General features: G+C 31.2%; 1 protein-coding gene across 2 annotated transcripts in view; it reads left to right on the plus strand.

The window, feature by feature from the left end:
* Positions 1-12,411, plus strand: part of LOC148624840 (NFX1-type zinc finger-containing protein 1-like) — a 123,088-nt gene that overhangs the window by 2,032 nt on the left and 108,645 nt on the right. Inside the window, exon 2 of one of the 2 annotated variants that reach the window (XM_088567808.1) lies at positions 2,990-3,030. The exons of the other annotated variant lie outside the window; for it this stretch is intronic. The gene's annotated coding sequence lies outside the window, so the exon portion shown is untranslated. The remainder of the gene's footprint in view (positions 1-2,989; positions 3,031-12,411) is intronic. 2 annotated transcript variants of the gene reach the window in all.

Raw genomic sequence — 12,411 nt, forward strand, 5'->3', positions numbered from 1 at the left:
AATGATCCATCTCTTGTCAGTTCTTCCGTCTGTTCATCTATCCCTCACACCTTAGTTATTGTTTTCAGAGTGACAACTACCTAAATGTTCAGCCAATGTTTTAAATTGTTGTCTCCATATAGTAGACAATAAAGTATACCTTCTTCAATTTAAGTAGCACTCTAGCTTAGAATCATGCAAAATGTGATTCATGGGTAAAAAGCCTACATATTTTTATTTTTGATATTTTGCTTGAATTGCAGTAATAAACAGAAATTAACCGTCAGTTTTTTATATAACCCGTGCTCTTAGGAGATAAAAAATATATAGAATGCACTGTAGATTTCAAAATTAAGGGATATAACTCAAATACAATAGAATCTACTGGATTTTCAATGTTGATTATCTCCTAAGAGCAGGAAGATTTGAAGGAATAATTACATCTTTCTTAGTATAAACCCATAAAACAACTTAATTACAAAAATAAAAATATGTAGCCTTTTTTGGGGTGTATCACATTTTTCAGATTTTGCATGATTCTTACCAAGAAGCTACTTAAATTATTGCCATTGAGAGACAAATTTTAACCAGGTGAGCGATTCAGGCTCCTGGGAGCCTCTGTTTATTATGTTTTCCTTTATGTTTGAAAGGAATGTTGAGTAAAAGCATTTGAAACAATTATTTAATATCATTTAATTAAAAGCGAGGTGTTTTATGGCTAAAGAGGTGGATGAGGCCATACATTTTGCTTTAAAATTCACGAAAAAATATCCCATGTATATTCTATATTTTCAATTGGAAAAAATCTATTTTCCTGTATAGTTTTGTTAAAAAATGGCTTGACACCCTGTAAATATATGCTTATGGGATCTGAAAGAAAACTTGAAAATAACCATGACGTGATAGACAATCAAATTTCAGTAGAAAATGTAAAAGTGGAAACACCTCTCGGTATTTATATTGATAAAAATCTGTCATGGTCTATTCAAAATGATAAAATATGCGAATTTTTCTCAAGCAGATTATACTTGTTGAATAGGTTGAAACGCTACTTGCCTCGTAATGGTACCGGTCTTATATATTACCAATGATTGACAATTGTTGTGCTGAGGGGTCTAACCTCAAAGTGCAGTATTGAGCGAATTCATTTTGATTAAGCCTTTAGAATATTTATCGACCTCAATTTAAAGAACTTAATTGGATGACTTTTTTCACAGGGATAAAATATTTTCAAGCCAATCCAATGCTTAAGAGGGCGTCTATGCAAAAACAGACAGTGGATGACCCAAGACAAATTTTGTTTTCAAAACATTTTCATCCATTTCATATCACAAATGCATCCTTACTAAAAGTTGAATATTGCTTTTTGATTAAATGCAACGGTTAAAGAGAAATAAAGCACACTGAAAAGGGACAGTTTTCTTTTTTATGCACAATTTGGTTGCTTTCATATTGAACTTTATAATCATTTTCTGAGCCATCTATTGTCGATTTAAACAAATCTTTATGCTATTTGACACACCTATGATATGAACATAACATTGGAACAAAAACATCAGGGATTAAATATTTCATGTGCCACCCATATTTTAGGAACTGCCTAGTTTCTACCTTGACAGCCTATTACATGTAAAGGTATGAATGGACCGGCACCAGATTACTAGTTTCTTTCTTTTTTGATCGATTTTCGGTCGAGGCAGCCCAGTGAAGACAGCAGCACTTTGACCCTGTCTTCACTGGCAAAGCCAACTAATCAAAAGCTAGGTACAAAAAAAGTTCATTGTAGTACCATATTTCAGGAAAAAAGATCTTCCAAAACTTTCTTTTGTTTAATAACACCTTTTGCTTCTTTATTTTATTATTCAGCTTAGCAATTATGCAATAATTGATTTTACTGAAGATATTCCAAGATATCTTAACTGACATGACACACATTTTCACACGGGCGCATTAATTTCCTCCATTTTTCAACGTCAATCATTCGTATAGCTTTAGTAATTTTAAACGAAAGAAATTGGTTATTGTACTCGTGAATAGCGAAGATCTGGGATATCTTCCACTCACATTCGTGGAAGGTATCATAGATCTTCACTACGCACCCATTTAAGAACATAAAAATCTTGCTTGCAAATTTACAACATGCAGGGATATTAATAGTTATTCTCACGTCTGACCAACTTCATACACCGGGACCAAATTCTGAATACATCAAAAGAACTTTTCAATACTCTGCTCTAATAATTTGGAATAGCTTGCCATGTGAAAGTGTAATCAATGAAACCAAATATTCTAGCAGAAATCAGAAGAATGTACTCCAGGGACAAAGACCAGACGTGGAAAGACACACACAAACCAAGAACATAAATAACCAAAATAATACGAACAAAGCAACAAAATAAATGAGCAACTCGGCTTCCGCTATAAACTGGGAGCATGGACCAGGTGCACCGGTAGGGTAAGCGTCCTCTGCTTTTCTAGAAAAACCCACTGAATTGTTCATAGAAAGTCAAGTCAACAATAGACGAAAGAGAAAAGAAAAACTATGACATGTTGAACAGATCAGTGTTCATGTTGCAAATGGATACACCGTAATGGTCCAGGAGTTCATAATGACTTCAATCTTGTAGTAACATATCCCTGTTCCAGAAGCCTAAATGTAAAAGGTCTGCGTAGTTATGGCAACCACTGGCATAAAGTATGAGATGTGATGTGAAAATTTCACATGCAGGTACTGAAGGAATGCTGCCACAGATGAAAGGAAAGCTAGTTGACAAAACTGAATGAAAAGTCATTGCGTTTGTCGTTAGTTTGGTCAATAGCTTTCCTTTACCATCAATCTCTAAGTGTAAGTCAAGATATCAGGCTGACTTCACAGTGTCTGTAGAATCTCAAGTTCTTTAGGGTAGATGCTATGTATCAAATCCCCGAAACTACGATTGTTAAACGATAATAAGTCATACGGAAACTGAGATTCAAGGACCTAGCTAAACAATTATATTCCTTCTTTTAGATAAGATCAGCTATAAAGTCAGCCTCATAAGAGTGGAATAGGTAAGAAGTAGAGGAGCACAATTAGTTCCCACTGGAATGCCGACCTTTTGTTGAAAAACGCGTTCGCCACAATAGACAAATATGTTGTCAATAAAAAATTCGTGAATTTTGAAAACATCTACCGAATCGGTTTATTTCGAAGATGATTTTGATTTTTTTTATAAAGTATGACGAATCTCTACAAAGAACTACATATTTGTATCTAGGTGTACCGTCTTTTTAGGAGTAACAACAATGTATTAAGTTTTTGAGTCATGAATTTAACTGAGTATGAGGAATAGAAGTTTAAAGAGTTGAAAAATCATAGGTTTAAATGCTATTGTATTCTGATGATAATCTTGAATTGGGAGTCACCAGAAGATCTGTCGAGGTTTTCATTGTCCACGTTGAATTAATACCACTACGAGAGTAACAAGTATCGTGGTTGAACTAGAGACCCTCTTTGACAGCTGTGAGACTCAGTATAGAAGTTTTGAAAGAGGTTTGCAATAATGATTTTTTTCCCTCTGTTTTAAGGTTAATTGCACCAGCAATTCAAAGTATCTTTATAAGGTGGTTTTTATTGTCTACGGATAATATTTTGTTACAAAACAGCAAATTTAGTACTTCTTCGTCTAAGAATCAGGCAAAATGTGTATAAGTTGAGGCACATGAAATTTTATAACATTAAAAATGGCGGGAAAACTTTTTCCTTATGTAAGCAGTCAAAAAATATCTACGTCACCAATGCTTCAGGATTAATTTAAATAGCTTTTCAGTCGTTTTCTAGATGTACTGAATATATTTGAGACAAAAAGACCAAATTGAGAAAAATTATGTGCCACCCATTGCCTTATTCTTACACAGAAAGGTACTTAAATGACAATAAGTTAGCATTTTAATTTGAAAGTATTCGAAATAATACTAAAAAGTTGGTTTAATTTGAAGTGTGGTCTTGTGTAACACGTAATGCATATATGTTTTAGAAACTTGCACTTGCCGGAATTTAACCAACATTATAGGCAAACACGTGATATCATTTCTTAGGCTTAGTTCATGTCGTGAATTTTGACACGTGTACATAATTTTGATTTCGATATTTTTCAGTACATGTTTATACATACAATATCCTTGAAATTTCAATATTAAGTACATGTGCAGAAATTTTGTAATCGAAAGCGTAAGTTCATTTTTTGTTTTTTGTTTTTTTTTTTTTTGAAATAATCAAAAAGTATTTTATGCAAAAGAGCTGTACAACTAATATCATTTTCCCAACAATTGTGGTAAAACCTTTTATTTAAGTTTTGTACAGGGACATGACTTAAGGTTAATGTAGATTATCAATGAAATAGTTGAAGTACCAATGTTAGCACTTAATAGATACAATTTAAGATATTATAGTTTCATAAATTTTCTATTGCTTTTTATATGTACTGACAGTTGGCTTGTATGCTCTACTGTCGGCCGGAAGCGTCCCAAGACAAATAAAGACATTTAGCATGCATGCTTAAGCATTAGGTTAATTTTTTTTTTTTTTTTTTTTTTTTTTTGAAATTCATATTTTGCTTTTTCTGCCAGAGCATTAATTCTGATTTAAGTTCGCTTACTAAATAACTGTCATAATTACATGTAAACGCGGACAGCCTTGGTCTTGTGATAGGCATGCATTGCTTGCATTCTTTTGTGTTCATACCAGAATATTACTGTTCATATGGTTTCTGGCAGCTGTGAACCTCTTTATCTATCTTTTGACTACCATGGAAGACCCCTTGTTCAAAAATGACAAATCTGTACCAATTGTCGTCATTTCTTAAATTATTTTACAACCTCTATAATTGTTCATATCAACAGAAATGACCCTTTTAAACTTCTAAACCGCGGGGTACTTTTATGTGTACATGCCCAATACATATTTTTACAGTTCCACAAGGAAAATTCTTCGTTGCATCCAAGTTCTACCTTGCAGACGTCATGCATGCCATCCATTACATCGCAGGATACCGCGTCCTTGATTTATAGATGTGTTTTTTACGTCCTTTTGATCGTCGCTTGGTGGAAATTTCTTGATCGTATTACTACTAAATTAATATTTTATTCAGAAAAGGCCTAGACATCCTGGACTTCGTGATTTTCAAAATTTTGACTTTTTTTCTTTTTGATAGAACTACTGTGTTTTAGTTATTCAAATAGTACCAAAATATAACCGTCTCATCTGGCTGGATTATACTTATGACAATTACATTCTTGATCCCTTAAATCAAGGGCTGTGCATGCCCTCATCACTTGAATGTTTATGGGAAATCGGGTAAAAAAATACACACACATACATACACACAAATGAAGTGAAATTAAAACATGATCCAGCCATTTAAGAATTTGCTATGATAAAAATTTTGTCCATTGAAAAATAACATAAAATTTTCCATGTGCATATTGCTTATTGCGCGAAGTGCAATAAACAAAATATGCATATGGAAAATTTATGTTATTTTTCAATAAACAAAATTGTTATCATAGCCAATTCTTATAAATTGTTTTTAAAACATATTTTTATCTTTAAACATGAGAAAAGTAACTCTGAATTTAACTGAATAAGGGCGTGTCAATATTTTTTTTATCCATTGAGATATAACAAAATTATTTTAACCAATCAGATTAATTTATTCTATTTTCTATTTAAACCACAGTATTAGTTAAATTTATAAGTTTACCAAACGTACTGTAGTGAGATATTGTCAAGGACGCACCTTTCCCGATAACGTGGACTGACTCAAAATGACTTCTTAAAAAAAAGCGTAATTTGTTCAAATAAAATATTAACTGTAGAAACGAACAATCAAGTTAACGAAGAAATGACCTAACAGAGCGGATAGAAAAAATAGTATTGGGGGTTCATTTTGGTCTCAGTATCGTATTAATTTTCCCATAGACTTCTATAGTGAAGTGCATATTTTTAGGATTTTTTAAAAAATATGTAAATTGATTCAATAAAACTTTCACTTATGTAGCATTTCTAAGGACATGTGAAAAAATAATTTCCCGCAAAGAAAATAGGGTGAGTCCACGAAGATTGGACAGAAAAGTAGTCTTGAACTATAAATAGCCATTTTCCCTACTTTCACTTTCGTTTTGCACTCACCAAACCAACCTTTTCAGTGGAACATTTTTATGATATTATGTTAGATTTTCTTTTAAAAAAGTTCTTCATCTTACAGTGTGATGTTTGCTCTATTTTTTAAGTCATTGTTCATGTCTTTTGACAAAACATTAGTTTGTAGAGAGGCAAAAAGAAAATGCACTATATTTTTATGGCATCCATGTTTTGACGTACACCCGCTCAGGGATATGCAATACGATACTGGTACCTATTACTAATAAACATTTCAATATAATCCTAAAAGTTGTTGTTTTTCTGCTAGAGTATTCATTTCCATACTGAAAATTCAGAATATCATTGCCCTGCTACAAACATGAGTTTTCTATTAAAATTCTTATATAGGTACCCTATTCCAGGCATAAGACTAATATCTCAATGTTAGCCAGAAAATATTACTTTTGATAAAAAGCTGCTGTATTAATCAAACTAAGCAACTTTGTGGTTTATTCTGACATGGTAGATACATGAGCTGTACTATGAGTTCTAAATCATTATTTAATCCCCACTTGTGAGTTCCATATATGGAAATATTAATATCCGAACCTCCTTTTTTGTCTTTAACTCAAGGGAGCCTCTTGTTTAAAGTAAAGTATAATGACCGGTACAACCAACTGTTTTAAACTATAGATATGGTCATTTCAATTATAATAAATCCAGAAAAAATTATACCAATATCATAGTTTTAAAAAAATATAGCTTTTCATATGCAGAAAATACAGATTTTAAGCCATTTTGGTACCCCAGGCAGATACAAATGGACCTCAATGTGACAGGAAAAGGACTTTTTCTTTAAAACAGATAGCTATGATGCAAGAAATATAGTTTACTGGTATAAATATTATAATAACAATTGTCTGCTTTAGATACTTTTTGAAAAAATTCAGTTTTTATATGAAAAAACACCATTATTTTTCTTGCCGCATTAGAATCTGTCCATTTGAACCACTGAAAAAAGTCCACTAAAAAATTGGCTGATGACTTTTGTGACATTTCTGTGTTTAAATCAACCACACAGTTATATGGCAACTCATTTTAGCTATTTATTTGAAAGAAAAACAAAAAATAAAAAAAATATTCATTTTTTCATATATAAGAGGCAATGTATGGAAAATGACTATTTTCAAGTCCTAACCACATACTTAAAATGTGTTGTAACTTGAAAACTATCCTTTATGCAGGAGTATTACTTGCTTTAGGTTACCTGAATATAGATATGCTCATCATAAATAGTCAAGATAATAATTTTATTGAACTGATATCCTACAAATTCATGAAAACAAAATGCATTTCCAAATTTGGTAAAAATTAACTATAAATGCAAAAAACCAGAGCTACCATAAAAAATCAGGTTCAAAAGTTGGCTAATTCATCTTAAAAGTGTTACCTGTATTGGGGTACTACTTTTTCAGCTGGTAAAGACCACTTGCTGAATATCCAACTTTACTTGAAAAACTGGCTTACTAGGTCTCAGTATCGTATTAATTTTCCCATAGACTTCTATAGTGAAGTGCATATTTTTAGGATTTTTTAAAAAATATGTAAATTGATTCAATAAAACTTTCACTTATGTAGCATTTCTAAGGACATGTGAAAAAATAATTTCCCGCAAAGAAAATAGGGTGAGTCCACGAAGACTGGACAGAAAAGTAGTCTTGAACTATAAATAGCCATTTTCCCTACTTTCACTTTCGTTTTGCACTCACCAAACCAACCTTTTCAGTGGAACATTTTTATGATATTATGTTAGATTTTCTTTTAAAAAAGTTCTTCATCTTACAGTGTGATGTTTGCTCTATTTTTTAAGTCATTGTTCATGTCTTTTGACAAAACATTAGTTTGTAGAGAGGCAAAAAGAAAATGCACTATATTTTTATGGCATCCATGTTTTGACGTACACCCGCTCAGGGATATGCAATACGATACTGGTACCTATTACTAATAAACATTTCAATATAATCCTAAAAGTTGTTGTTTTTCTGCTAGAGTATTCATTTCCATACTGAAAATTCAGAATATCATTGCCCTGCTACAAACATGAGTTTTCTATTAAAATTCTTATATAGGTACCCTATTCCAGGCATAAGACTAATATCTCAATGTTAGCCAGAAAATATTACTTTTGATAAAAAGCTGCTGTATTAATCAAACTAAGCAACTTTGTGGTTTATTCTGACATGGTAGATACATGAGCTGTACTATGAGTTCTAAATCATTATTTAATCCCCACTTGTGAGTTCCATATATGGAAATATTAATATCCGAACCTCCTTTTTTGTCTTTAACTCAAGGGAGCCTCTTGTTTAAAGTAAAGTATAATGACCGGTACAACCAACTGTTTTAAACTATAGATATGGTCATTTCAATTATAATAAATCCAGAAAAAATTATACCAATATCATAGTTTTAAAAAAATATAGCTTTTCATATGCAGAAAATACAGATTTTAAGCCATTTTGGTACCCCAGGCAGATACAAATGGACCTCAATGTGACAGGAAAAGGACTTTTTCTTTAAAACAGATAGCTATGATGCAAGAAATATAGTTTACTGGTATAAATATTATAATAACAATTGTCTGCTTTAGATACTTTTTGAAAAAATTCAGTTTTTATATGAAAAAACACCATTATTTTTCTTGCCGCATTAGAATCTGTCCATTTGAACCACTGAAAAAAGTCCACTAAAAAATTGGCTGATGACTTTTGTGACATTTCTGTGTTTAAATCAACCACACAGTTATATGGCAACTCATTTTAGCTATTTATTTGAAAGAAAAACAAAAAATAAAAAAAATATTCATTTTTTCATATATAAGAGGCAATGTATGGAAAATGACTATTTTCAAGTCCTAACCACATACTTAAAATGTGTTGTAACTTGAAAACTATCCTTTATGCAGGAGTATTACTTGCTTTAGGTTACCTGAATATAGATATGCTCATCATAAATAGTCAAGATAATAATTTTATTGAACTGATATCCTATAAATTCATGAAAACAAAATGCATTTCCAAATTTGGTAAAAATTAACTATAAATGCAAAAAACCAGAGCTACCATAAAAAATCAGGTTCAAAAGTTGGCTAATTCATCTTAAAAGTGTTACCTGTATTGGGGTACTACTTTTTCAGCTGGTAAAGACCACTTGCTGAATATCCAACTTTACTTGAAAAACTGGCTTACTAGGTCTCAGTATCGTATTAATTTTCCCATAGACTTCTATAGTGAAGTGCATATTTTTAGGATTTTTTAAAAAATATGTAAATTGATTCAATAAAACTTTCACTTATGTAGCATTTCTAAGGACATGTGAAAAAATAATTTCCCGCAAAGAAAATAGGGTGAGTCCACGAAGATTGGACAGAAAAGTAGTCTTGAACTATAAATAGCCATTTTCCCTACTTTCACTTTCGTTTTGCACTCACCAAACCAACCTTTTCAGTGGAACATTTTTATGATATTATGTTAGATTTTCTTTTAAAAAAGTTCTTCATCTTACAGTGTGATGTTTGCTCTATTTTTTAAGTCATTGTTCATGTCTTTTGACAAAACATTAGTTTGTAGAGAGGCAAAAAGAAAATGCACTATATTTTTATGGCATCCATGTTTTGACGTACACCCGCTCAGGGATATGCAATACGATACTGGTACCTATTACTAATAAACATTTCAATATAATCCTAAAAGTTGTTGTTTTTCTGCTAGAGTATTCATTTCCATACTGAAAATTCAGAATATCATTGCCCTGCTACAAACATGAGTTTTCAATTAAAATTCTTATATAGGTACCCTATTCCAGGCATAAGACTAATATCTCAATGTTAGCCAGAAAATATTACTTTTGATAAAAAGCTGCTGTATTAATCAAACTAAGCAACTTTGTGGTTTATTCTGACATGGTAGATACATGAGCTGTACTATGAGTTCTAAATCATTATTTAATCCCCACTTGTGAGTTCCATATATGGAAATATTAATATCCGAACCTCCTTTTTTGTCTTTAACTCAAGGGAGCCTCTTGTTTAAAGTAAAGTATAATGACCGGTACAACCAACTGTTTTAAACTATAGATATGGTCATTTCAATTATAATAAATCCAGAAAAAATTATACCAATATCATAGTTTTAAAAAAATATAGCTTTTCATATGCAGAAAATACAGATTTTAAGCCATTTTGGTACCCCAGGCAGATACAAATGGACCTCAATGTGACAGGAAAAGGACTTTTTCTTTAAAACAGATAGCTATGATGCAAGAAATATAGTTTACTGGTATAAATATTATAATAACAATTGTCTGCTTTAGATACTTTTTGAAAAAATTCAGTTTTTATATGAAAAAACACCATTATTTTTCTTGCCGCATTAGAATCTGTCCATTTGAACCACTGAAAAAAGTCCACTAAAAAATTGGCTGATGACTTTTGTGACATTTCTGTGTTTAAATCAACCACACAGTTATATGGCAACTCATTTTAGCTATTTATTTGAAAGAAAAACAAAAAATAAAAAAAATATTCATTTTTTCATATATAAGAGGCAATGTATGGAAAATGACTATTTTCAAGTCCTAACCACATACTTAAAATGTGTTGTAACTTGAAAACTATCCTTTATGCAGGAGTATTACTTGCTTTAGGTTACCTGAATATAGATATGCTCATCATAAATAGTCAAGATAATAATTTTATTGAACTGATATCCTATAAATTCATGAAAACAAAATGCATTTCCAAATTTGGTAAAAATTAACTATAAATGCAAAAAACCAGAGCTACCATAAAAAATCAGGTTCAAAAGTTGGCTAATTCATCTTAAAAGTGTTACCTGTATTGGGGTACTACTTTTTCAGCTGGTAAAGACCACTTGCTGAATATCCAACTTTACTTGAAAAACTGGCTTACTAGGTCTCAGTATCGTATTAATTTTCCCATAGACTTCTATAGTGAAGTGCATATTTTTAGGATTTTTTAAAAAATATGTAAATTGATTCAATAAAACTTTCACTTATGTAGCATTTCTAAGGACATGTGAAAAAATAATTTCCCGCAAAGAAAATAGGGTGAGTCCACGAAGATTGGACAGAAAAGTAGTCTTGAACTATAAATAGCCATTTTCCCTACTTTCACTTTCGTTTTGCACTCACCAAACCAACCTTTGCAGTGGAACATTTTTATGATATTATGTTAGATTTTCTTTTAAAAAAGTTCTTCATCTTACAGTGTGATGTTTGCTCTATTTTTTAAGTCATTGTTCATGTCTTTTGACAAAACATTAGTTTGTAGAGAGGCAAAAAGAAAATGCACTATATTTTTATGGCATCCATGTTTTGACGTACACCCGCTCAGGGATATGCAATACGATACTGGTACCTATTACTAATAAACATTTCAATATAATCCTAAAAGTTGTTGTTTTTCTGCTAGAGTATTCATTTCCATACTGAAAATTCAGAATATCATTGCCCTGCTACAAACATGAGTTTTCTATTAAAATTCTTATATAGGTACCCTATTCCAGGCATAAGACTAATATCTCAATGTTAGCCAGAAAATATTACTTTTGATAAAAAGCTGCTGTATTAATCAAACTAAGCAACTTTGTGGTTTATTCTGACATGGTAGATACATGAGCTGTACTATGAGTTCTAAATCATTATTTAATCCCCACTTGTGAGTTCCATATATGGAAATATTAATATCCGAACCTCCTTTTTTGTCTTTAACTCAAGGGAGCCTCTTCTTTAAAGTAAAGTATAATGACCGGTACAACCAACTGTTTTAAACTATAGATATGGTCATTTCAATTATAATAAATCCAGAAAAAATTATACCAATATCATAGTTTTAAAAAAATATAGCTTTTCATATGCAGAAAATACAGATTTTAAGCCATTTTGGTACCCCAGGCAGATACAAATGGACCTCAATGTGACAGGAAAAGGACTTTTTCTTTAAAACAGATAGCTATGATGCAAGAAATATAGTTTACTGGTATAAATATTATAATAACAATTGTCTGCTTTAGATACTTTTTGAAAAAATTCAGTTTTTATATGAAAAAACACCATTATTTTTCTTGCCGCATTAGAATCTGTCCATTTGAACCACTGAAAAAAGTCCACTAAAAAATTGGCTGATGACTTTTGTGACATTTCTGTGTTTAAATCAACCACACAGTTATATGGCAACTCATTTTAGCTATTTATTTGAAAGAAAAACAAAAAATAAAAAAAATATTCATTTT

This window comes from Perna viridis, chromosome 2, assembly GCF_037379345.1.
Source record: "Perna viridis isolate PV_CMFRI_1.1 ecotype Kerala chromosome 2, ASM3737934v1, whole genome shotgun sequence".
NCBI lineage: Eukaryota > Metazoa > Mollusca > Bivalvia > Mytilida > Mytilidae > Perna > Perna viridis.